Genomic DNA, 24,544 nt, shown 5'->3' with positions numbered 1-24,544 from the left:
ATGTTCTCTAATTAAAGTGATTGAGTGATTTAAGGTAAGGTTAATTAATTTAGATTTGATTTTTAGTGATTGTTAGTAAAGTACGATGTGTCTTTAAAATCTTTTATTTGTTTCCTTAAAATATATTATTTGTTTCTTAAAGAAATTTGCAATAATGGAAGATATCGGTTGATTTGGATAAGTTAGTAAATTTAAATTCGTGATTGCGTGCACGTTTGGAAAGTGCTGATCTCCACAAGCTGTGGGCCGACGGCGTGCTCCATCCCCTGCGATGAGGTGACCATGGCGGTGGCCACAGCTCCTCATGCTCGCCTCGATCTCAGCGACACACCCTGAGTGTAGGAGGCAGCAACGACCTCGACGAAATCATGGCCTCCATCCCGGAATGCAATCATGTCGCTCTAAATAAATGGATTCAATCATGTGACTCTAATTACTTCGGATTGTTATGTGCACACTAAGCGGGGTGCAGTTAGGAAAGAAAATGTTCTCTAATTAAAGTGATTGAGTGATTTAAGGTAAGGTTAATTAATTTAGATTTGATTTTTAGTGATTGTTAGTAAAGTACGATGCGTCTTTAAAATCTTTTATTTGTTTCCTTAAAATATATTATTTGTTTCTTAAAGAAATTTGCAATAATGGAAGATATCGGTTGATTTGGATAAGTTAGTAAATTTAAATTCGTGATTGCGTGCACGTTTGGAAAGTGCTGATCTCCACAAGCTGTGGGCCGACGGCGTGCTCCATCCCCTGCGATGAGGTGACCATGGCGGTGGCCACAGCTCCTCATGCTCGCCTCGATCTCGGCGACACACCCTGAGTGTAGGAGGCAGCAACGACCTCGACGAAATCATGGCCTCCATCCCGGAACGCAATCATGTCCCTCTAAATAAATGGATTCAATCATGTGACTCTAATTACTTCGGATTGTTATGTGCACACTAAGCGAGGTGCAGTTAGGAAAAAAATGTTTTCTAATTAAAGTGATTGAGTGATTTAAGGTAAGGTTAATTAATTTAGATTTGATTTTAGTGATTATTAGTAAAGTATGATGTGTCTTTAAAATCTTTTATTTGTTTCCTTAAAATCTATTATTTGTTTCCTAAAGAAATTTGCAATAATGGAAGGTATCGGTTGATTTGGATAAGTTAGTAAATTTAGATCCGTGATTGCGTGCACGTTTGGAAAGTCCTGATTTGCAAGGAAAGAGCTGAGGGGTAAATAAACCGGTGAATAAGAAATCATCATCGAAAAAAATCTACGACGGTTAACCTACGGAAAAAAACCGGACGAAAGTGGTGGGACGAAAAAAAACCTGGAAGCGAGACTACCAACTGCTCCATTAGGAGTAGAGATATTTAGATTGAGGAAGTATTGTACAACTGCAATGCAAGTACACAATTAGCTGTATCTGCTGGAGAAGGTGAGTAAGCACACAGCTGATTAAAATAGTGTAGACACTACTAGTAGTTGCTTATGGCACTTAATTATACATATAGAAGGTGATGAACGGTCAAATTCAAAGCATGTCTGAATCACTTCAGAAATGAGAAAACATAGAGTTAATAGGAATTAGGTGGCCTGTAGTGGTTGGGTGATGACCTCTAGATACTGCATTATTCTAAGATTATTCACTATTTTGAATGGATGAATGGATGTCACTCCTTACTAAAGAGACATTTTTGTGTTTTGGTTTGTGATTTTTTAGTACATTACTGATATGTTTTTCAGTGATGTGTTGATCAAAACTTTTGTAGGGCCTGTTTGGATGGCAGCCCACAGCCGCCCTTCCAAAATATTGGCCGTTGACCAACAGGCTGGCAAGTGTTTGGATCGCATCCAAAGTTTCGGATCCCAGCCAAATTTTTTGCCGGCCCTTGCAATTCTATACGAGCGTGCAGGCGAGTTGTTGGCGGCGATTTCCTTCACCAAAAGGTTTACGCACCCTCATTTTGGAAGGGCTGGTGGGGGCTGAAACCAAAAAACCCTGTAGTAACCAAAGTGTCAAACAACTATACTTATGCAACTAACTATGAAAATGTTCAGTAGATTACTATAGTTCATTGTCATATGTTGCCGTACTAGACTCACTAGTTTTTCACATGCTATTTAAAACTTTTAAGTAGCAAGTAGTTAAAAGTACAACCTTGATATATGTAAATTATTTCAACTGACAACTATTTATACAAGTTTGTGTCTTCTTGTTTTGCCAAACTAATATACTATTTTATTAGCTCATTCGCATACCCGCAAATCTAGTTAATAATGTACTTAGATTCATAATTTGATAGATTGTATGCTTCTTAGTGGTACTCTTATATGTTTTTAGTTTGTATGTTTTCATCTCATTAAGATGCAACACACTATTGTGTTTCCTCAATTTATAGGCATCGAGGGGAGTTAGCCCTGAGACTTGAGGCACAAAACACAGCATTTGAAGAGATGCAAAAGAAGAATCAAGAAGAATTGGAGGCTTTGAAGAAGAGCCAACAAGAGAAGAATGAAGCCTAGGAAAAGAAGCAACATGATGCAGATAACCTGATTGGTTTTCTATTAAGGGCTCGAGCAACTCAGCAAGAATCCATCATTTTGTCTATTGTCATGTCAAACTTGAGTTGGTGTTATTTTTTATTGTCATTTCTATTTAGAGGATGATTTGTCTAAGAGATTGAATATATAATATGATTGTTTTTTATTTCAATCTATAATGTGATGTGGCTCATATCTTATTTATATAATGTGATGCAAATTAAATACTTACTGTAATTTGCATTTACGATATAGTGGATCTGATAATTCATCGTAAATTATTTGAAATATAGTAAGTATATTTTGATGATGTCATCTTCATCAATAATGGAAGTAGTGAAGCTAGTAGTGGGGTAATCTGTGCGGGTATTGACGTGGCATAAAATCAGTGGTGTTGCTCCATCATTGAATATTGTACAATATGGCATCTTTGCTCCTAACTCGTGACATTAATCCACCATCATAGAAATAGCAAGCTGTTGACATTCTATAAAACGTCACTGAAGGTACCATTTTCAATGACATTGTCTTGCGTGTGCCGTCACCAAGAGTAATTTGTGACGGGGATTCCGTGACGATGCTTGTGACGCCCATAAAACGTCACTCAAGTGTAATTTGTGACCTTATTTGCTGTTCGATGACATTTTTGGCTCGTCACAGTAGGTCTAATCTCTTGCAGTGATGGTGATGAAGACCTTGTTGATGAAGACCTTGGCAATGAAGTGTCGGCGATGGCGTCGCAACGGCGTGTCGACGATGTCGTTTTAAGGCGTCCCTCGCGGCAACCAAGTGCCGATGCCATGTCGCGCCAGAGAAGTCGATGAAGATTGCATCTCGCTCGACACCGGCCTGGTGCGTGTGGGTGGTGCATGTTGAGATCACTTCTCGTAGACGTGCTTGACGAAGTATATTAGCTTGTAGCTTGGCGTAGTCTTACAGTTTGATGATGCGGTGCGGGGTTGGTGCAGATCGCTCGGTGATTCCGTGCTGATGGCTTGGTGTAGGCGATCCATGCGGCTCGATGTAGATGTAGTGGCACGGCTCGGTGAAGCGCCGTCCTGTGTGCTCTGGATAGACGAAGTGGTTAGCACCGATGGAAATTATCTGCATGGGGCATGGCTGCATGCAAACGTAATGATTCTGCTGATCTCCTCGTGTGCCTAGCTCATGGTTGGTTGCTGGATCGATGAAGCCAACTTGTTCCTGGGCTGGAGTCCCACGCGTGGAGCGTGACAGGTGTTGCCTGCCGTGTGTCGTCCGGATCGAAGCCGGCTGCTCCGCCGCCCGAGCCCCGCGTCCGCCTGCTCCTCGTGATCGCGCTCAAGTCGCCGGCAACCCGTAGTTCGCGCGCGTTGGAGTCGATCGTGCGCTCGTGACAGGGTCTACCTGCCCCGCCGCGCATGAGTGTGCCGCTTTCTGGTTTACTAGATCGTTATTGCGCCTTGGCGTGAGGGTACCGGTTCCAACGTCGGTCAAGCAGGTGATGGTAAGCCAATAGTAATCCAATAGTAATCCAGGTTTACCATATGCATTCATAAAGGATAACAATACAGCAAAAAAGAAACATTGAATTGTGATAGGAGCGAGACATAGTGGTGCTCAATATCGACAGCGCGCGCGAGGGTGGCAGTCCCAACTATGTGGTTAAGCAGGTAATGCTCAAGTTAGTAGGAATCCTGGTTTAGCGTAGTATTCAAACATGACAACAAAATTAAAAAGAGAAAACATTTACTTGTAATAGAAGCAAAACATCATCAAGTTCAATATCATCAGGAGATTATATGGCAACATCAAGTTTAGTGCGTTCATGAGACCATAAAAGGTAACCACTTGACTTAAGTTAAATACTAAGAGCGTGAACACAAGAGAGCAAGAACATAATAAAGAAGAAAAAGGCAGACACAGTGGGAGTAGAGACGGTATAACTACAAAGCCACGGCTATTAGGTATAATAATAAGTAGCTCCATTCAACTACCTTGTCGATCAACTTCATAGGCGGCACTTCACATGAACCCTAAAATAAATACTATAGAGTCCCTTGCTCCAAAGTAAAATTATGGATTATTGCTAGCATGACTTCAGTCAACATAGGTATATACACCAAAAAATATAGCACAAAATGAATGCCCTGCTGTAATCTTCTTAACAGAATATATTTTTATAATTTTATGTTATATATTCCTAAATATCAAAGTCAGGTTTTATCAGAACATAGTTCACTTACAGTCGCTGCATAGAAATGATACATATTAATGCATAATGTTTTGCACTTAAAGAACGGCGCCAATGACACATTAAACCAGTCAAAAATCAAAAGTGATAATTAAATGATGTTATCAGTCAAGTAATATGAAGGAAGACATGTTATAGATGTAAACAGAATGCTTTTATGTCTTAAGATCTCCTTGGGATATTCATCGACGATCGAGCAATATAAATGGATTTCTGATCCATATTGGTCATAGAAGCAGTCTGACATAGATGCCTTGAACAGTAGAGATTAGATGCAGTCGACATAGATATCTTAGACGAATTTAACATAGCATTATGTATTCCAAATTTATACATGACCAGCAGAGTCTAGTGCCAAAAGCAAACAGGTTTCTAGTAGAGGCCATACACACACAAATTCATAGGCTATTTAGGTAGATTGGTAGACTGAACATCAATTGAACATATGTTCAGAGGGCGTGGACAGTGAGATGCCTAAGATTACTGTACTGCTTGAAGGCGAAGTAGATTGAAAATGATTTTCAGAGGGCGTGCATTGTGAGAGGAAGGCGACTGTAGCAGCGCTTGAAGGCGAAGGCATATATTATTCCTTCCTTCATATTAGCTGCATGGAAGAAGTATGCCCAGCCTTTGGTTTATTCTGTTATCAACTCATTTGATGAGGTGGGCTTTGATACACATATTTCCATCTGCAGATTTTATTGGCAAGTCATAAAGCTTTGGGCGAATATAGCAGCGGAGATATTTGTCGGTGAAATTGACCGAGATATACTGCAAATCAAAAGTAACAACACGAAGGTTAGGAACATTCGAAATGAAAGGTAACATATATAATTTTCTGATTTGTTTATTCTACAAAAGGAGTGACATAATTCAACACGTAAGTAGCTAGTTATTTCTCTAATTCATTAACACCCTTGTGAAGGCAAGTGCTTCTTCAATTCATAACTTAAGTTGTATATTCTTAAACCAACTTTTGCTAAAAAAAGGGGTTCTAAGAAACATCAGCAAGAGCTCACCAGATACATGTGCTCCAGGATTTGGCCATAGATCTGTCCTCCAAGTGAAGATTTAAACCATATGTCTCAGTGCAGAGTCAACATAAATAACTCAAACTGTTAGGTATCTTATGATGTACTACCCCATGACGCCACCGTTCATGGTAAGGAATGTACATGAACTTTATAAAGGAAGAAGTAATCTTGATAAAAGAAAATTGGCATGGCATACCAAAATAGCAACGCCTATACTAAATAATGTGACTAATGTGTTGAAATTGCGGCATTTCAAATTTGTCAAACTCTGCACGATCACCTCATGTCACTCAGTACACTACTGCTTTGAGACATCAACGCCCTACAAAATATACAGAGGGGGTAAAAGGAATGGGACATGTATTGCAAAATAATAACTGAATGATTATCGGTGCAAGAAAAAATAAATTTCCTTTTGATGTTCACTTTATTCATATGACAAGTATGGGTTTAATCAGCAGTTCGCAGAAACTTGTGTGAATTAAAATACCAAGTTCACTATGGGAAGTATAGTTTCTCTGTGTCATTGTGTCAAGACAAAACATGCTATTTCACATCCACTTAGAATTATAAGTTCTAGTAGCGGTGCTACCTGCAGGCTGCAGCAGTTGTAGCATGGAGCCGGCTGTCAGCATGGATGAGTTCACAGTAGCAGTGCAGGGTCCAATTTCACACAATGAACCCCATTCAAATCCTTTAAAGCATCCAATTGTTGAAACAGATAAAGAAGAAAAGAGCTAAATCAGCTCAACCGGTCACCAAAAAGAAAAAAGAAGAAATGAAGAACTAAAAACCCAAGAATGTGAAGCTACACTGCAATGGGCGAGTGGATAAGAATCACAGACCTGTAGTGGCACAAGCCTCTGGATCGAAGAAAGTGGCTAGGCAGTGACCAGGATGACAAGAGAGGTGGCGCCTCATACAAACAGGAAGAGGTAATCAGAAGGAAAGAACCACTATTATTAATTAGAGTTATTTTTAATTAGGCAAAGCATGCATTACAACACTGGATCCTAAGCTACAGTTGAGGCATACAAAACTACAAGTGTCTATTATTTTCATATATAAACAACCTTTAGTAAACAACCTTTAGTATCTCAACCAGAACCAAAGCAAAACAAAAAATCATGGTGAAGTAACCAGCAAAGGAAGAATGAACCTTTTTGGAATTTTGAAGCAGCAAGACATGAAAAGTTCTCTTTTTCCTTCAATACTAAACACATTAGGGGAGGTAGCTGAAGTTTTATTGCATAGTGGGCTCAGATTCCCCTTTCCTCGATCATATAACCTACCACTGTCATCTCTTATCACTAGATCAATCTGTTTATACAGTAGAGCTGCGCTGGTTATCACTCAACAAGAATGACCATCCAAGGACAACAACAAGTATCACATGACCCAAAAGGATTCTAGAGACAAGAGGGAGGATCCAACTTGATACCCACAGGTTCCTCGATTGCTCAAAGGCACACTAATTCCACCCAGGTAATCATCATCGCCCTAGCACGAACACCACTTGAGCATAAATAAGCAACACCTTTAAATACAAATAAAAAACTGGTTCAGGGTTCATTGCATGGCCGCCACGGACGCCATCGCTGGCGGCGTTGATCTGCCGCCCTCCTCCGTGGCCGCTGCCACCGTCGCCGTGGCTGGTGGGAGCCACCTGCATGGGAGGGAGGGAGACGGCTGCAGGAGCAAGCGAGAGAGGAGGCGGCAGCTAGGTTTGCACCGTCCCGCGGTGGCATGGATGGAGTGAAACTATTCATTCCAGCAGTGTTGATCCCAGATCCAACAGCCCAGCCTTCTCCAGATCTCGATCCAACGAGTGAAAACGCATCAAGGGAAACGATCCAACGGCCGAGAATCGCTGAGCTCTGAGGAGGCTCGGTGGAACATCCATCTCTTATTTCTTGATGTGGATAAGCAACACGTTTAAATACAAAAATAAAGGTTTCAGGGTTAATTGCATAGTGGGCTCAGATTCGCCTTTCCTCGATCATATAACATACTCATGTCATCTCTTATCACCAGATCAATCTGTTGATACAGTAGAGCTGCCCTTGTTATCACTCAACAAGAATGACCATCCAAGGACAACAACAAATATCACAGGATCAAAAAGGATTATAGAGATAAGAGGGAGGATCCAACTTGATACCCACAGGTGTCTCGATTGCTCAAAGGCACACTTATTTCAGCAACGGCTAATCATCATCACCCTAGCATGAACACTACCGATCAATCTAGCAAATCCAGGAGCATAGCTATAGGACCAGGACATCCACATGTAACCAGAGTATCACATGAGCTCCTATGATAGCAACTAAACATGAACAGCAGCCTGTAAACCCTAAGATAGCATGGATCCACAACTACAGAGCTCAAGTAGGAACCGATGCATGAGTAGGGCATAGAGCATCAACCAGATGAGCACCACATCAATATAGCCACGGCCATGTCCCAAACAGTAGCCGAAGCAGAGGAGCAAAAGGAAGATGGAGCTAACCGAGGGAGGTTGTAGCCGAGGCAGTAGTCAGTGCGTGTCGGGGTTGCGCCTGAACGCCGTCCAACTGGCGAGGCACCATCTACAAGCTATGTATTTTATGTTCAATTTTATTTGAGTCAATTGCACGGTTCAGTTTAGTCCAGAAAGTTACAACTCGGGTTTGATGGTGCTTACTACCTCTCCTGCTGCCTCCCATGCTGCCTCCTGCTCCTTGCCTCCTCCCAGTCAATAACAACCCCGACATCTCCTTCCGGGTAGTGACTGTGGCCTGCAGCACATCCATCCTAGTTAAGAGAAGCAAAACTACGAGCACAATAATCTTATTATTTATTAGGATCAGAAATGTTTTCCCAAGTGACAAACTTAATATCAGCAACCCTCGCAAAAAAAGGGTTTTACATCTGCAATGTAGGAAATGATGGGTACCTTGATTAGAACCGATGGTATGATGAGGTGAATACACCTGCAATTATAAGATTGAAACATCAAGTACAACTTGAAGGTTTCTTCAACAGCAAGCTGCTCATTTGGTGACAGCTGAACTCTCAACGGTTGACGGCACATGTTGTCTGCCCTGCCCTGCATATTATATTATGTATAAGTAGAAGTCAAACAAAAAAGGAAGATACATTTATATTGATGAAGACATGGTTGTGTATAACAGACAACAATTTACTCAAAAAGATTCCAGATGCCGCATAACAATGATAAGCAAGCAGCGTGAAAAGAGGGAGACATTTTGCTGAATGAATGAATTCCTCAACCATTCAAGTGGGAAAACCAACCATTAATTATCATTTTCTTCTCTTGAAATTATTTATATTTATGTCCGTGGTTCCCCTGCCCTGCCCTTGGTACACACATATAACTAAATAGCTAAGTAACTACTGCAGATCTAAACCAATCTAAAACTCGCCCGTGCCCCAATCCATGGTTGGACTGTATCACTCGCCCGTGCCCCAATCCCTGGTTGGATGAAGAAGCAAGCATATATAGAGTATATTTAGATGCTCCTGCTTTTTTCCATGACCCCGTTATTAACCACAGTATACAATAATGACAAGAATTAGAATCAGACTGCATTTCATATGTAGGTAAATACATCGGACTGATTCAACTATCTCTAAAATTCCATAGGAACTGGACTGGACTGGCATGCCTCCACTGAAGCAAAAGCTACTGAGAACTTTGTGGAGACATAGCAGACAACTGAACTGAACTCACATAACTGTAAGTGTAGTACAATTAACACTTGCAGGCCCCTGCTTGTAAGCACATGCATGATTCAGAGCATTGCACAGCTTCATTAACAGGGTCGCTACACTAAAAGCTCAAATTAGCGTCCGTGAGAAATGAGCGCTAGCATAGTAAGGGGCAGTTTCATTCATCCATCCATCCATTCAGTGTGGTTAAGTTTTCAGCTAAGAGAGCCAACCAATTTTATTTATGACAGCATCTGTAAAACGACTAACAATGACAGTTAGATGGGGCAGCGAGGAGAGGAGGAGGAGCGGACCTTGGTGTTGGTGTGCTTGGCGGTAGAGTCCCAGAGCGGGCGGAGGAACATGTCGGAGCTCGTCTCGACGATCCCGCGCGGCAGGCCCTCGGTGCTGGTCCTCCAGTTCCAGCGGGCCGCCGCCCCCTTCACATCATCCCTCTTTCTATCAACACACAAGCAACAAATGCAGATCAATACCAGCTATTTGAATAAACCCAAGAAAAATATTCCATGCCATTCTTTACGAAATGTAGATGAAAATAATGTATCAGCAAGCATATGCTCCTAAAAAAGAAGCCAAGCCTAGGCATCATAACAAAGGTTTCCTGTGATAAGAATCAAGCCAAAGAGATTGTTATTTAACAATAAATACATGAGTCTGAGAACAAACAAACAGCAAGGATCAATTATATGTGAGCAAATAACAGAGAATACTTTGTAAACATGCTGAGCTATAGTGAACAGAACAAAGGCTCAAAATCTGCTCCTCACACAAGCATGTGTAGGCATCTAATTCCTAATCAGAGAACCCCTGGACTAAATGATCATTGCTAGCTGTATTATTTGGGATCTTTCTTCAGAACCTTAATTGAAATATCTCACATTCTATCCACAAACCTTTGAGTCATCCCTGTCAACCAATTCGTGCATACAAAGCATGGTCAGTTAAATTCAGACAAATGCATAATGCTACTAAACTTTAGTGCTGTTGTAATGGCACTGAAGATTCAAGCAAGGAGGGGTGTTGGCCTTACGATGTTGGCGTTGGGGATGGTATGCACAGGCCGGAGAAGAGGCACCACCCCTCCTTGGTTGAATGTTCAGCACCATGTAGCGAGCAGGGCCAGGGCAAGGGGATTTCGGACGGAGAGGGCATGTCGGCCTCCAGGATGGGCGTAGCTGGCCTGACCACCAGAGAAGACAACACACCCCGAGAGTGGATGTAAGAACAGAAACTGAGAGAGAGAGAGAGAAAGATAGAGAGAGAGAGATACCTGCACGGAGTAGACAGATGGGGGCGGGGAGGCGCCTAGCTCCGTCCGTTGCGGGGTCGTCGTCGTCGCCGGGGAGCACGGCGGCGAGCGCCCCGAGCGCCAGCGTTGCCTGGTCGGCGGGGATCTGCAGTGCCTCCGCAAGCACCGCGGCACCCACGAGCAGGCCGAGGAGGAAGACCGTGGGGAGGCGCCCAGCTCCGTCCGTTGCAGGTTCGTCATCGTCGCCGGGGAGCACGGCGGCGAGCGCAGCGCCCCGAGCGCCAGCGTTGCCCGGTCGGCGGGGATCTGCAGCGCCTCCACGAGCACCGCGGCACCCACGAGCAGGCCGAGGAGGAAGACCGCGGGGGCTGGACCTCGACGGCGGCGGGGCAGGGAGGCGGGCTGGGCGAAGGAGACGGCGGAGGCGTGGGGAGCTACTAGGGTTAGGGTTCATGTGGAGGAGGCGCAGTGGAGGAGGGGGAGGGACGAGCGGGTGCGGGAGGAGGAGGCGGCGGCTAGGTCTCCGTCACAGGAGCGCCCGGCCCTTTTATACCCCCACCACGCGAAATGACCAAAATGCCCTGGTGGGGGCATGGTATTTACATTCTGTTGCTATTACTATTCATTCCAGCAGTGTTTCTTCCAGATCCGACGGCCCAGATCCTCCCACCTCTCGATCGGACGGACGAGAACGCATCCAACGGCTGAAAGTCACTGATCTCTGAGGAGGTTGTGTGAGGCCTTCTTCTCTTATTTCTGGATTGGCGACGGCTTGATCAGATCGGATGAAGATCAATGCTGATGCAGCCACCGGGAGAGGCGCGTATGCAAACGCGGTGGATGCCTATGCGGGACGTATGAGCATGGATTTTCTTTTTCACCGAATTGAACCTAAGGACCGTCGGATTTTTTGGGTAGCTAATGCAAAAACTAATCTAGTGAGAATCTCTAAAACTAAAATTGATCTAATGATGGGGAACTAAAAAATTGGATCTAAACTACGAGACCGATCTAATCTTTGATTGATCGGGTGCCGCCCCCCGGTAGAGGAGATTAGTCTCCCCGGGGGCGGCGCGCTGCGGAAGTGGTGAAAGGTTCTAGGATCGGCGTCGTTGGACAAACGGCTCTAATACCATATAAAATATATTGGATGGATGAATATTATTGTATTATTGATCTAACCCTCGTAGGGGTATATATATAGAGTACAACGTGCGGTGAGACTTGGAGTACAAGACAAGTCATACTATACTAAAACTAATTCCATCTTCATCTCTCCTTATCTCTAACTGAAGTACTGAACAAGTTTATATTCTAACATTTATGGCATGCATAACTACATGAAGGTTGGTTACTTGGATCATTCAGGTTTAGCCTGTTTGCACATGCATTTGACGTTCAACAACTCTGCTCGTTTGGAAACTGCAATACAGTCTTTAATTGTGAGTTTCCTTCAATCACTTTTCACATATGATATTTTTTCTGGAAAGAGATTGGAAACTAAACATGCAAGTAGAATGGCCATTTCATTTTGTAGTCGACTCACACGATAGAATTCTCATGATTAACGGTTCCTGACTGGCCTTCTCAACACATACCGCATACTCACAATATATTTGTTTCATAACAAGAGCCAACAGGGAGGTGTAGAAGTCTTATATATACCCCTGCCTTAATTAGGATGTCAAAGTGTGTGATATGCATTCAGATTTGCTTCCGCCTTTAGCTCCATTCCATCAAAGATATTGGAGGAAAACGAAAATGTGAGAGTCAAAAAGGTGAAAGGAAAAAGAGCTCTAAAACTACAGCGATGTGAGCTCACCATTTGGCAGGGTATGCTGATGGAACTGGAACTAGGAATCTCAGTGACCAATCTAGCTTTCGGGAGAACACCTGCCATGCAACCAGAACACCTCTAACCCCATATGATTCCAGAAGATGTTTTTGAAGCAACAAATTGCCAAGCGATTGCTTCTTGTAAACATGACAATATCCATAATGACAACTTTGAGGAAGCCAAATGGAGCAATGTCCGTGTCAGGCTGTGCTCTCTACCATGGCTATGGTGGCGAACAAGATCCCAGTCCAGGGGAATAAGGAGCAGAGGAGTATTAGGATACCGATGACGAAGGGCCCAACATCTAAAAAGAGACAACACAGGAGTGATCCGTAGGAAGATCATCTAGTGCACTGAGTTTTTGGACTCGAGGGTCTCACTTGTAAGAGTGTGTGTGTGTGTGTTTACCAGGGGCACGTGAATCTCACATACTCCTAACTTATTGATGAAATGAGAATTGCCTGAACTCTCACCTACTCTGTTCTGCATCTCACCCTCTTACTCTCTTCTTCTCATTCACTTGGACATCACAATTTGACAACCGCAATCATCGTAATTTTTCTTAAATAATTTAGGCCGGGGAGTCCCCCCTTTTCGAAAAAAAATCCATGACAGAACGGATATTTTCTATATGAACATTGGAAAAGCATGAATTACCCATGGGCCATTTTACTTCTAATTCTATGTGCACCCTGTTGTTTGAAGCTGCAGTTATGGAGAGTAGATATTTAGTTGGAAGAAAATAGATAACTTAATGCTGGTAATAAAAGACGTCTCATCCTAATTATAAACGTGTGGTAAGCACTCTCAAGTGTTTTTCCCCAATGACTCTAACTCTAAGGGTGTTTTTGACATCCAAGAGTCCCTATCCGTGACAAATTAACTTATATTACTCCACCCGGGCCTCATGTACTCTTTTCATTGAATAAATTATTGTCACAAAAACAAGCCTTTTGTTTCTCTTGATGACATTATTCAGAATAAGAATCTGGATGCCTGCTGCAGTAGGCTCATTTGCTATTTTTATTCACAAAAAATCATGTAACAAATAGAGTAAATGCCTTTCCCCCCATCAGACCAGCATGATGTTAAGACTGCTAGCCTCTTCCGGAAGAAGAGAATATTGAAGAGCAGAAAGAAGAAAAAGTCCATCTATTTATTCAGAACTGGTATGCATTTGTACATCAACAGTCACTTACTATTAATAATTTCCCATTTTATGCCTCACTTTCTCCAATGTTTTCTTCTACCTTTCTTCCCTATGATACGCTGATCAATAAAGGGACCCGAAAGTTTGAATCGTATCAATTTCCATTTCACACAATTCTTACATGATGCAATGGTTTTGGAGAACTATGTTTTTATTTGGCTCCCAAGTGATAGTAAGTATAACTGAAACTAGCGTAACATGCATAATAAGTTCTTTGACTACATGAAGGTTATTGTTTGAAAAGGCTATTGTCGTTCCACCACTGACTCATTTATGGACATCTCTCATTCATTTGACGTGAGTTCCCTCCAACCACACACGATATTTTCCTTCACTTCGTTTTCGGCAAGATATGGGAAAGTAAACATGAAAGTAGAATGGTACGGTCACACCATTCTGCAGTCAACTCACATGCTAAAAATGTCATGATGAACGATTCTTGAATGATAAATCACATGCTCATGATATATTTGATTCATAAGAAGTGCTAAATAGATTAGAGGTGCATAGAAGTCCTATATATATACTGCCCCAGGATGTTAAAGTGAGTGTGGTATGTGTTCAGATTTGTTTACGTCTTTAACTTCAGTCCATCTAAAATAGTGGAGGAAAACAAAAACGTAAGAGTCAAAGGGGTGGAGGGAAAATGAGCTGAAAATCACTGGCAATGTCGTGTCTTGCTTTGTCCACTTGAAGTTGGATTGTCATTCCTCGGAGACTACAGTGATGGTACTGGAGTTCAGAGCTGCAGTGATCTTGGTAGCTCTTGGGATAACATCCCTACACGACGGCTGCTTAGTTACAATGAATTTTATGGTCATGTGCCAGGTCTGAATGAATGTGGCAGTGACAACACTAGTCCTCAGCATCATCGACTCTACCACGTTCTCCTCCACATGAATTTACATCCAAGCCCCTCATCTAAGCTTCTCCCATCACAGCTGGCTTCATAGTTTCCTGGTGTAGGGAGTAGTCGGTAGAGAGTGGTACATGGAGAGAGAAACATTCCCTTTACTCGAGGTTGAAAGCAGTTTTGTTTAAACCTTCGGTTTTCACTTTGTGGGCACTCTGATGTTTGGTGCTTGTAGTTAATGGTAGAATAGATATGCTTCAGTTGCAAAGAAAATGAAATAAAATCTTGTTATTCGTACTCATTTATTATTTGCAGGTAATGAAAAATGACTCCACCTAATTATAAAATTATTAAGCGCTCTTAGTATCCGGGAGTCCCTAGTACTGTGAAGATGATATTAAGACTAATGATTGGACATGGATTTGTTCTGATCACAGAAAGATAGCTCAACCACCCGCTCACTTACTTGCTTGCATATCAAAAGATTGATAACCGCATTTCACCATTTTTGTCCCACTTCTCCACCTTGCTGGTGATATCCAGCTTCCGTACTTATAATATTTTTCACTCTAGTACTTTCGGCTTCTTTTTGAAATGAAGGCTACTTTTCCTGCTCATGCAGCAACATATGGCTTCCTTCATTCTTTAAGGTCAATCAATATTCTGTGTATTTTTCCAAAAATGGGCAGTGGGAAGTATTCTGGTGATCTAATTAATGTTGTGTAGTGACGAGGATGAAATAGTGTAATTCTTTATGTACAAAATCATGGTTTCATGTGAAAATGCAGCAAACATATTGTGAAATTTATGTGGTCCAAATGGGTCCTAAGTTTGCAAATGAGGAGCTGAAGGTGGTGTTCTTTCACAGTAAAGTGATACCGGGTCATGGAATTTATGTGAACTGTAGATTCTTGTACAGAAGAGTTGTACCGGGTCATGCAATTAATTTTGACATCGGCGATTAACTTGGTACCCCATCCGGTCCTTTTTACTCCGCGTATTAGATTGTGTCAAGTCGAACTTTATAAACTTTCACCAAATTTATATTAAACAATAACAACATCTATAATACCAAGTATATATACTATGAAACTACATTTCATAATGAATGTAACACTATGATATGGCATTGTGAATGTTGATGCATTTTTCTATAGTTTGGTCAAAGTAGAGATACTTTGACTTCAGACAAAACTTATATGCAGACTGAAAAGGACCGTAGGCAATATGAAATTCAAGGAAGGCGGGTTCTTGAAAGAAGATATTGTTACTGCGATAGGATGAAAGTTACTGATATTTTAGTTGCGAGGACATGAGGTGGATACAATATGTTTGCAGAGCCGATACGCCTTGAGGAATAAGGAGACACGATGAACTAGGAGGAGAAGATCGGTAAGAAGAAAGAAGGACAAACCCATTTTAGTTGACCCACGACGTCCCAATTCCAAAGACAGGTATGATGTGATAGAAATTAGAGGAACCAAAACACCACTAGCTCTCCAAGGTTATATGGGAACGCACGCCTAATCAGAGCAAAATGGAGTCGAGAGACCATCATCACTCCACGCGCCATCGCCTTGTCCGTCGAGCCATTGCCGCTAAGAACACTAACAAAGAAAACTAATCTACATGCTATGCAAAACTATGAAACGGTCCTGGGGTTCCTCCGTCTCTTGGGGGCGAGAAGGGTCTATTTGAGGGAAATGATAGAATTTTTTTTTGAGAGAGAGAACGAGGGGAATGAATGATATATATATATTTTAGGCAATGAGAGGAATGATAGATGGCGCTGGTAGTGAGGCCCACAGCCTGGAATGAGTGATTAGGCCCAACATAAGGCTGTTTTTTTTTTCTGAGACCAACAAATTCGAACTGGGCTATGTTTTATGATATCCCAACACCACAAGCCCAGCCCACGGTTCGCTGATCTTGCGTCTTCCTCTCCCTTGTTCGTCCTCCTCGCCGGCGCAGGCTCTCCCGAACCCCACCGCCGCTCGCCATCCGTCCTGGTCCGCTGCGTCAGCCTCGCCCTCCAAGCCCCCATCCGGCGTCCCTCCACCGCCGCCACCGCTCAAGGTACTCATGTTTCCTCTTCTGAGCTCCGGTTTTACATCCCACGCAGTCGCAGATGGTCTCCACGAGAAGGTATCCGAGCTCCTCGTCTCGTCGGGTGCGATTCGATTCACATGAATGAATTTAAGGGGCGCGCCCATCTGCACCCAGCTGCGTGAAGCAGAGTTCACTTGTCTAGCCTGACAGACCCTAATGTATACGTTTGTGCTTTGCTAGCTGAATTACTACTATGTGCTTTCTGTGGATGTTACTTGAAACAATCATCAAATTTCCGCCTACGCGCGCTATGCAGGTGAAGGGGAAGCAATTGGTGTGGAAGTTCCGTTTCTCTCCGATGTCTGAGAAGAAAGCTCCTAGGAAGTTCGTCCGCTCGGTGGACTGGAGCGATATTCAGGTTCAGTTACAGCATCCAGTCATCTGTGTATCTCAGCGCCTCTTCTGTTTTCCACAAGTCACATTTCGAGTATGTGCATATCAGAGGAAACATGCTTTCACCGGGCATGTTGAGCGTACCGAGTTCCCAGATTGCAAATATGATCCTAGAATTTAATATGTTATTAATTCCACATTTTCTTGATCCAGGTGACCGGGAGTATTTTCTGAAGGACTGGACAACCTGTTATTCTAGTCTTATATAGAGTGTTGAGCTGCCAAATCCACATTTCTCTCGGTCTAATTTCTAAAATGATAATGTGCAGCATCTCCTGATGAACCTATTTTAGGATAAGTTGTTTTATAACATTTTTTTTATTCTGCCCTTAAAATCAAATATAACCAAGTGCATTTCACAGTACTTTTTCTGCCCCTATCTGCTTGTAAAGAACAAGTTCAATTCAGTCTGATTTAGTTCTTATGATTTATTAGTGATGCCTTGCTCGAATCAAAGGATGAGAATGACTAATCGGTGATGTATTGCTTAATACCCAGAAATTGTGCTAATTTATGAATTTATTGATCTCATTGATTCTGCTAATCCATGTATTAATTTTTTGGGGTCAATTTGGGCTGTGTTTGTCTCAGCATGAGGACTGTGCTAATCCGTGGAACAAATATGTTGTCACGCTGCCTAACGTGTGCTAATTCTCAAAATATGTGCCGTTAATCTCAAATAATATTATGTGCAAAACCAAAATGTCAGAGTTCTCAAGGACAAATATGTTTCCTGCTGATATGCATTTTAGTATATCAAAATGTACGCTTGATGAGGAGTTTGCATTTTCAACTCACATTTAGAGAGAGGGGCAGCGCACCAACCAAATATGGTGCATGCTGTGCACTGACGACATCCAGTCCGGCCTTCCCGACAACATAATTTATCAATCCTGTTTGTCTGTCTCTTCTGTGATCCAATTCACACAACTTATGATGCGTGGATCAGGAGAGTCAGGAAACAGAATTCAGCTGTGTAGCATGACAATCAGTGGCGGACCCAGGAATTGAAGTTAGCCGGGGCGAACATTTAATGTTTAATTTTTTTTCGCTACAAATGCAGCTATATTCAACCAGAACTTGTAGCATTCAACAACAAAAGGATGAAAATACTATTTAAAACTAGTACACTGTTAAAAGTCGCCGAGGCTTCCTGACTACTCACATGGACTCTTGCCGGCTTGAAATGCTCACTTATGCCACAATATGATCCCATAATTCCAACTTCCAAATGAGACCTACAAAATAATGAATGCATTAGCACAAGTGTGATGAGAGTTGTATATTTTGGTATAGTCATCTGATGGCAACTGGGTGGTAGTATACCTTTAAGACGTAATTGCATAATGAACACGAGGTTCTGGAGGTAGATGACCTCGACGGTTCTTCAAGGCATGAAAATGAACCATAATCTCTTTATCACTAATTTTAGCGAATATCTCGCGCTCAACAAAGCAAACCATCAAATCATTAAGCCAATCATCACCCATCTTGTTTCGAAGATCAGTCTTTATAATATTCATGGCTGAGAAAACCCTCTCAACTGATGCAGTTGCCACCGGTAATGTCAATGCAAGTCTGATGAGCCGATAAACCAATGGAAATACCAGATGTTGTCTACTCTGAACCAACTTGAGAGCAAGAGAACTCAAACTATCGCAAGCCAAGAATTCACTACTTCTTTTCATCACAATATATATGTTGAGTTGATCAGTCAACAGATAGCGCTCTTGTGAAGAGAAATCAATTGAGTAAATATTTGCAAGCTCAACTAGCTTATCATGATCAAAGTTACTAAATGAGTCTCTAGGATCAAGGCAAGCAATGCACTTCAACAAGCGTGTAGAAGTTTCACTAAATCGATTATTCATCTCAACTATGTTTCCATCCAGCACCTCATTGAATATAGTTACCTTGTAATGATGGAGACAAGTAACCATTTTGCGTGATCTTCTTGGGGCGGCCCTCCCCTCTCACGGCGGCGCAGTAGCCAGCAGTCTAGGTCGTGAGCGGATGGAGGGGAACGAATCGGGAATCGATGGGATCTGGATTGAGCGATTGGGTTTTTTTCTTTCTTTGACGAGGAAAGAAAAGACGTCTGTTTGGGCCTGGCCTATAGAATTAGAAACAGAGCCAAGTCCACTGGCCCAATTCTCTTTCTCCGTCACTTACCCCTTCGAACCTTAGCTGTCGTACGAACTGAAGAAAACGCCGCCGCCGCTGTTCTTCTGATGAATCTGACGCGGTGACCAGTGGCAGATCCAGGAATTCAAGTTTGGGTGTTCAATTTTTTTCCCACCCTAACAAAGAAGTCCATTGGTCCACGGCAATACAATTTGTTCACAACAGTAACAAGAAGAAAATTACCAAGAGATATATATCTCTAAAACCAAAGATAATTCATTAGATTCTCAAAAGAAAGATAATTCATTCGCTTTTTTTACTAATGAAATCAATATGGAGATAATTCATTTGTTGTTTCTAAATCAACAGTCTCCCTCTTTACTAATATGGTCATGTACAGAGCTATATATCTGTAAACATAAGCTACACATGTACCGGTCAACGAATGAAATTTCAGATTGGAACTTTGGACTGAGCTTTTCTAGGGGTATTTGGACTGTGCTTAGAGTATCTACAACCAGGCATCCGAAACCCGCCTCAAGCATCCGGGCGCGTCCGCCACATCGGACTAACGGCCTGGTCTCACATGAAAACACTATGAAACTAGACGGTCCGAAGCTCGTCTCCTCCGTTGTTGCGTACCGCTGATCCGACGGGCGGCGTGCTGCCCTAGCCCGACTATTTAAGCCGACCGTCGGCACATCCCCATCCCCCCCCCCCCCCCCCGCTGCCGCCGCCGCTAGTTTTCACTCGTTGTCGACATCGTGGACATCTCCGATGACGAGGCGTTGTTAGCTAGCGTGTGCGTAGTATGTAGAATTTTTTTTGCATGGTTTGTACGGATTTAGGCGATGGAATATGAGAGACTCAGATGCAGCACCATGCATGAGGCGTGACCGGTCACTATCCGCGTACGGGCCCGATCGCACCCGCGGGCATTTGAGGGGTCGGATTTGGCGGAGGCTGGCAAGGTAGAAGAAGATGAACGTGACTAGATTTTTGTATGTAAGAAATTAGACAACTATTCAATTATAAATTTGCAACTATTGGGAGGTTTGGAGAAGAAAAGTTGTACATGGCTACATACTAAGTTTTTGTCTGCAATTATTTTTTTAATATTGGTGTTGTTGTTAATCATAATTATTTGACTAATTATTCCTTGTGATGTGGGTGCAACCTAACGCCATCAAAAAGATAGTTATATAATTTTGAGGATTTTTACAACCGGAGGCCACCAGAGACAAGATTTGGCTGAGGCTGGCAAGGTGGAAGAAAATGGATGTGTCTAGATTTGTTTTGGCCTATACCGAGGAGACTTGCGGCATAGGCACCACCCAACCCAACCTCGCTACCCCCGCAGCCGAGTTGGACGGCCAACACCAACGAGGGCCGGTGCCACAGACCCGGCGTCGATCCACTGGCTAAGGCTGCCGCCACGGATCTAAGCAAGAGGCAACAACTCGGCTACTGCATGAGGCACACCGCGGGTATCTCGGGTCGTGATGTGGGGCGGAGGGTTTTTTCGCTAATCACCTACAAAGTCTTTTAAATTCCTGTAGACTTTTTCTAGGCCCAGGAATTTAACTACTAACTCTGCTCCACTAACTATTTAAAAATACACTGCACAAAGAAATTCATATCAAAAAGAAGGAATATCTTCCTTGTAAGTATACTTTTGCATTATTCATATAAAAAGTGTAAACAGTCATTCTACGGTCTACACGGGTAGACCATCATGTAGACCAGTACAAGACAACTCGACCGAAAACAAATAACACGAATGTGACAGTAATTTATCAAGATATCCATAATGAAACTAGCTAGGCATAGCGCCCTAATTAATTAGGTAACGATGCCGGGCGGCGGCGTCGATGAATCAGCTAGGTGGAGTTGCCCTGCGGCTTAGGTTCGGTTGCTCCTTGTGGCAGGTGGAGGATGTGGATTGGTGATGCACTTCAACAACAAATAATCAGTGCAGACGATTTTTTTGGGGGGTCAAGCAGTAGGGATTTAGCTTCTACCTGTAATACTTCATTATTTAAAAAATACACAGTGGGAAGAAATACCTACAGGTTCCTACTACGGATATTTCATGGGGCTGCTACGCATCGGCAAGTGGATCTTTTAAAAAGATCCGCCGCCTTGCGAGCCGTTCGATTCTGTGACTCGAGCTATCAGTTCCTCTTCTCTAATTTCTTGCTACAATATGCTCATTGTGAAACCTTCTCTTTCCTAATTTCCCGCAACACGACATTTGTTGTGAATCCACTCTTCTCTAATTTCCTGCAACAAGTCCCCTGTTGCAAAACCTTTTCTTCTCTAATTATCTGTAACAAGACCCTTGTTGAAAAAATTGCAAACACATCTCCCGCTGCTTCTAGTTTTCTGTAACAAGACCTTGTTGCAAAAATTGCAACAACATCTCCTGCCGCATCGTGCACTGACACAGTCGTCTTTCGATGCCGCTGTTCCACAACAATGTTGTTGTTGCAGAAACTTGGGGCGGACATGGAAGTACGGCATGGTGATGTGGCTGCTGCTAGCGCGAGTGGTGCCGGAACGGTGGTGAGGTTGTTGGTGCTCCACGCTCGAGTGGCGGATCTCGCCGGATCCGGTCGCCGGGAGGCATTTGGCGGCGGAGATCCGGCATGGATGCACTCGCGATGATGATCTACATGCAAGAGGGCTTGGCTTGGCTGCTGGTCGCGAGTGCTCAGTCTGCAACAGACCATTTGTTTTGGTGAGGCTAACTGAAGCAAGGGGTGTGTTGCAACAACTATACTGGGATAAAGATTGCTTCTGAATCGTTCTATCCAAATCAAATCTAACAGCTACGAAGGTAGACGCACACACAAACATCCGCGGATTGAGCTATAGAGTTTTCCATATTTCATATAGTAAAAAAAGTCTAAACAATTATTCTATGGTCTACCGGAGTAGACAAGTACAAAGACAACACCACTCGAAACAAAAAACATGAATCTAGCTATAGCTAGGCATGGCGTGCTAATACATTAATTAGCTATGTAAATAATGAGGCCAGCCGACTCCTCAAAGTCGCGGATGGATCGTCGGTTAGGCAGTTGAGCAGCGCGGCCTGCGCGGTGGTGCACGCCAAGGATTCGATCTTGTCCAGCCCGGAGCACGCAGCAGCCTACGCATCCACCTTGTCCACGCATTCCCGTTTGCCCTTCTGCAAGAAGAGGTGTTTGGTAGCTGTGGCGACGTCGGCATATAGTTTTGCCATAGACCTGTCGATGTCGGGAAAGGATTCTTCCAAGGACGATGTTGTTGATGTGCTCTGCCTGTCCATGGCACGCGATGGCCGGCGGTGTTGGTGGCGTGAAAAACTCTGTGTGTTAATGTCGATCGACGTGGCCGGGAGGATTTTTTTATTAGAGAAAAGGCGTTAGCCCGACTTTATAGATAAAGCCACCAGGCAGAGTTATACCATCAGTACCACACACCACACAAGTTTAACGGCCAAAGGACATAAGTAACATTACAAGGCCTCCAGCCTAACATGGCACGTAGGCCAGCAAAACATTAGAACGCCAGCAGGGGAATTAGGAAGCCGTCCTCGAAGAGCGCGGAAGCAGGGAATACGCCGTAGATTTTATTTTGGATAGCATGACGTCGAACGCCTGAAGGTCCCCTTCCTTAGTCAATGATCTCCACTGCTGCAAAAAGACATTGGCTTTAAATAAGCAGCTGACAGGGTTAGCCGGAAAAATGTGTTCAATCGAGAACTTGTTCCTAGTAGTCCACAGCGACCAACCAATCGCAGCCCAGCCCACTAAGAAGACCCTCTTGGACTGACCAGATAAGGAGTTAGTATATTGCCTCAGGTCCTCAAAGGAGGAGGGAGTCCAATTAACATGAAGCCAAAATCTGATGCAACTCCACATGAATTTAGCTAAGGAGCAATGGAAGAAAATATGATCAGTGTTCTCAAGAGCCCCACATAGCACGCACTTATCAGTGCCCGGCCCGTTCCTCTTCTTAATTTGATCAGCCGCCGGAAGCTTACAGCGGACAGCTTGCCAAAGAAAATATTTAATCTTAGGGGGGATTCGGGCTGACCAAATATCCTTCAACTTCATAGAGCGGCCACCGGAAATAAGCTTAGAGTAAGCCGATTTAACAGAGAAGCGCCCCGAAGAGGAAAGGGGCCACACCACGGAATCCTCTTCCTTCGAGAGCAGGGGGAAGCAAGCAGTAAGGCGCTGCCAGTCTTCCAACTCTACAGGGGAAAGAGAGCACCGGAAATCTAAAACCCAACCCTGAACCGAGAGTTCAAAGATAGAGATCTCGGGATCAGAACAATAAGAGAAAAGGGACGGAAAGGCTACCGCAAGCGTGGTGTCCCCGACCCACCAGTCTAACCAAAACCGAGTGGACTTACCATTCCTGACAACAAATTTGACAAGGGACCGGAAAATCGGCCGCACTTTAACCAGTTGACGCCAAAATTGAGAGCCACTAGAAGCTGAGGCGAACATAGGGCTCGAGGAAGGGAAATATTTAGATTTGAGAATCGATAGCCAGATTGGGCGCTCCTCAAGAGACATTATCTTCCACCACCATTTTATCAAAAGGCAATTGTTCATTACTCTCGTATTAATAATGCCAAGACCACCCTTGTCCTTAGGACGACGAATGAGGTTCCATCTTACCAATCTATATTTGCGTTTATTGTCGGCGGAGTTCCAGTAAAATGTACCCCTATGCTTGTCGAAACTAGAATGAATTCCGCCGGACAGAAGGTAGAAACTCATAAGGAACATCGGGAGAGAAAAGAGGCACGAATTGGTAAGGGCAACCTTGCCCGCCTGCGTGTTATACCGTCCTCTCCATGGGAGGACTCTATTGCCAACTTTAGCAACCACCGGGGCAAAATCTTTTGCCAAGAGCTTAAACGGAGAAATAGGTAAGCCCAAATATTTGAGAGGGTAAGAGCCAAGGGAGCAGTTCAGAAGGTGAGCCACCCGTTGAGCTTCCAAATCCGAAACCCCAGTCACAATGACCTCGCTCTTGGAAAAATTAATTTTAAGACCCGAAAGAGCTTCGAAGCAGAGCAGAAGAAATTTCAGATTAGTGAGACTGGTCTCATTGAGCTCCACCATAATGATGGTGTCGTCCGCATACTGAAGATGAGTAATGCCATGAGGAATAAGGTGAGAGCTCACCGGGGAAATGTGCCCAGCCAACGCGGCACGAGAGAGGATACGATATAAAGCA

At 43.3% G+C, this 24,544-nt stretch overlaps 1 long non-coding RNA gene across 4 annotated transcripts; it reads right to left on the bottom strand.

The window, feature by feature from the left end:
• Positions 1-5,016: 5,016 nt before the first annotated feature.
• LOC123103142 (uncharacterized) lies at positions 5,017-11,058 on the bottom strand. 4 transcript variants are annotated; one of them, XR_006449670.1, is made up of 9 exons: positions 10,799-11,058; positions 10,559-10,708; positions 9,822-9,966; positions 8,732-8,884; positions 8,483-8,608; positions 6,642-8,391; positions 6,389-6,490; positions 5,782-6,118; positions 5,017-5,533 (listed from the first exon to the last, which is right to left on the bottom strand). It is a non-coding gene; the product is annotated as an uncharacterized lncRNA (long non-coding RNA). The 4 variants fall into 4 exon arrangements; XR_006449668.1 differs by having other exon boundaries at positions 8,480-8,573; XR_006449667.1 differs by having other exon boundaries at positions 8,483-8,573.
• Positions 11,059-24,544: the final 13,486 nt, after the last annotated feature.

This window comes from Triticum aestivum, chromosome 1B, assembly GCF_018294505.1.
Source record: "Triticum aestivum cultivar Chinese Spring chromosome 1B, IWGSC CS RefSeq v2.1, whole genome shotgun sequence".
Classification (NCBI taxonomy): domain Eukaryota; kingdom Viridiplantae; phylum Streptophyta; class Magnoliopsida; order Poales; family Poaceae; genus Triticum; species Triticum aestivum.
This window is presented reverse-complemented; position numbering and strand designations above follow the sequence as displayed.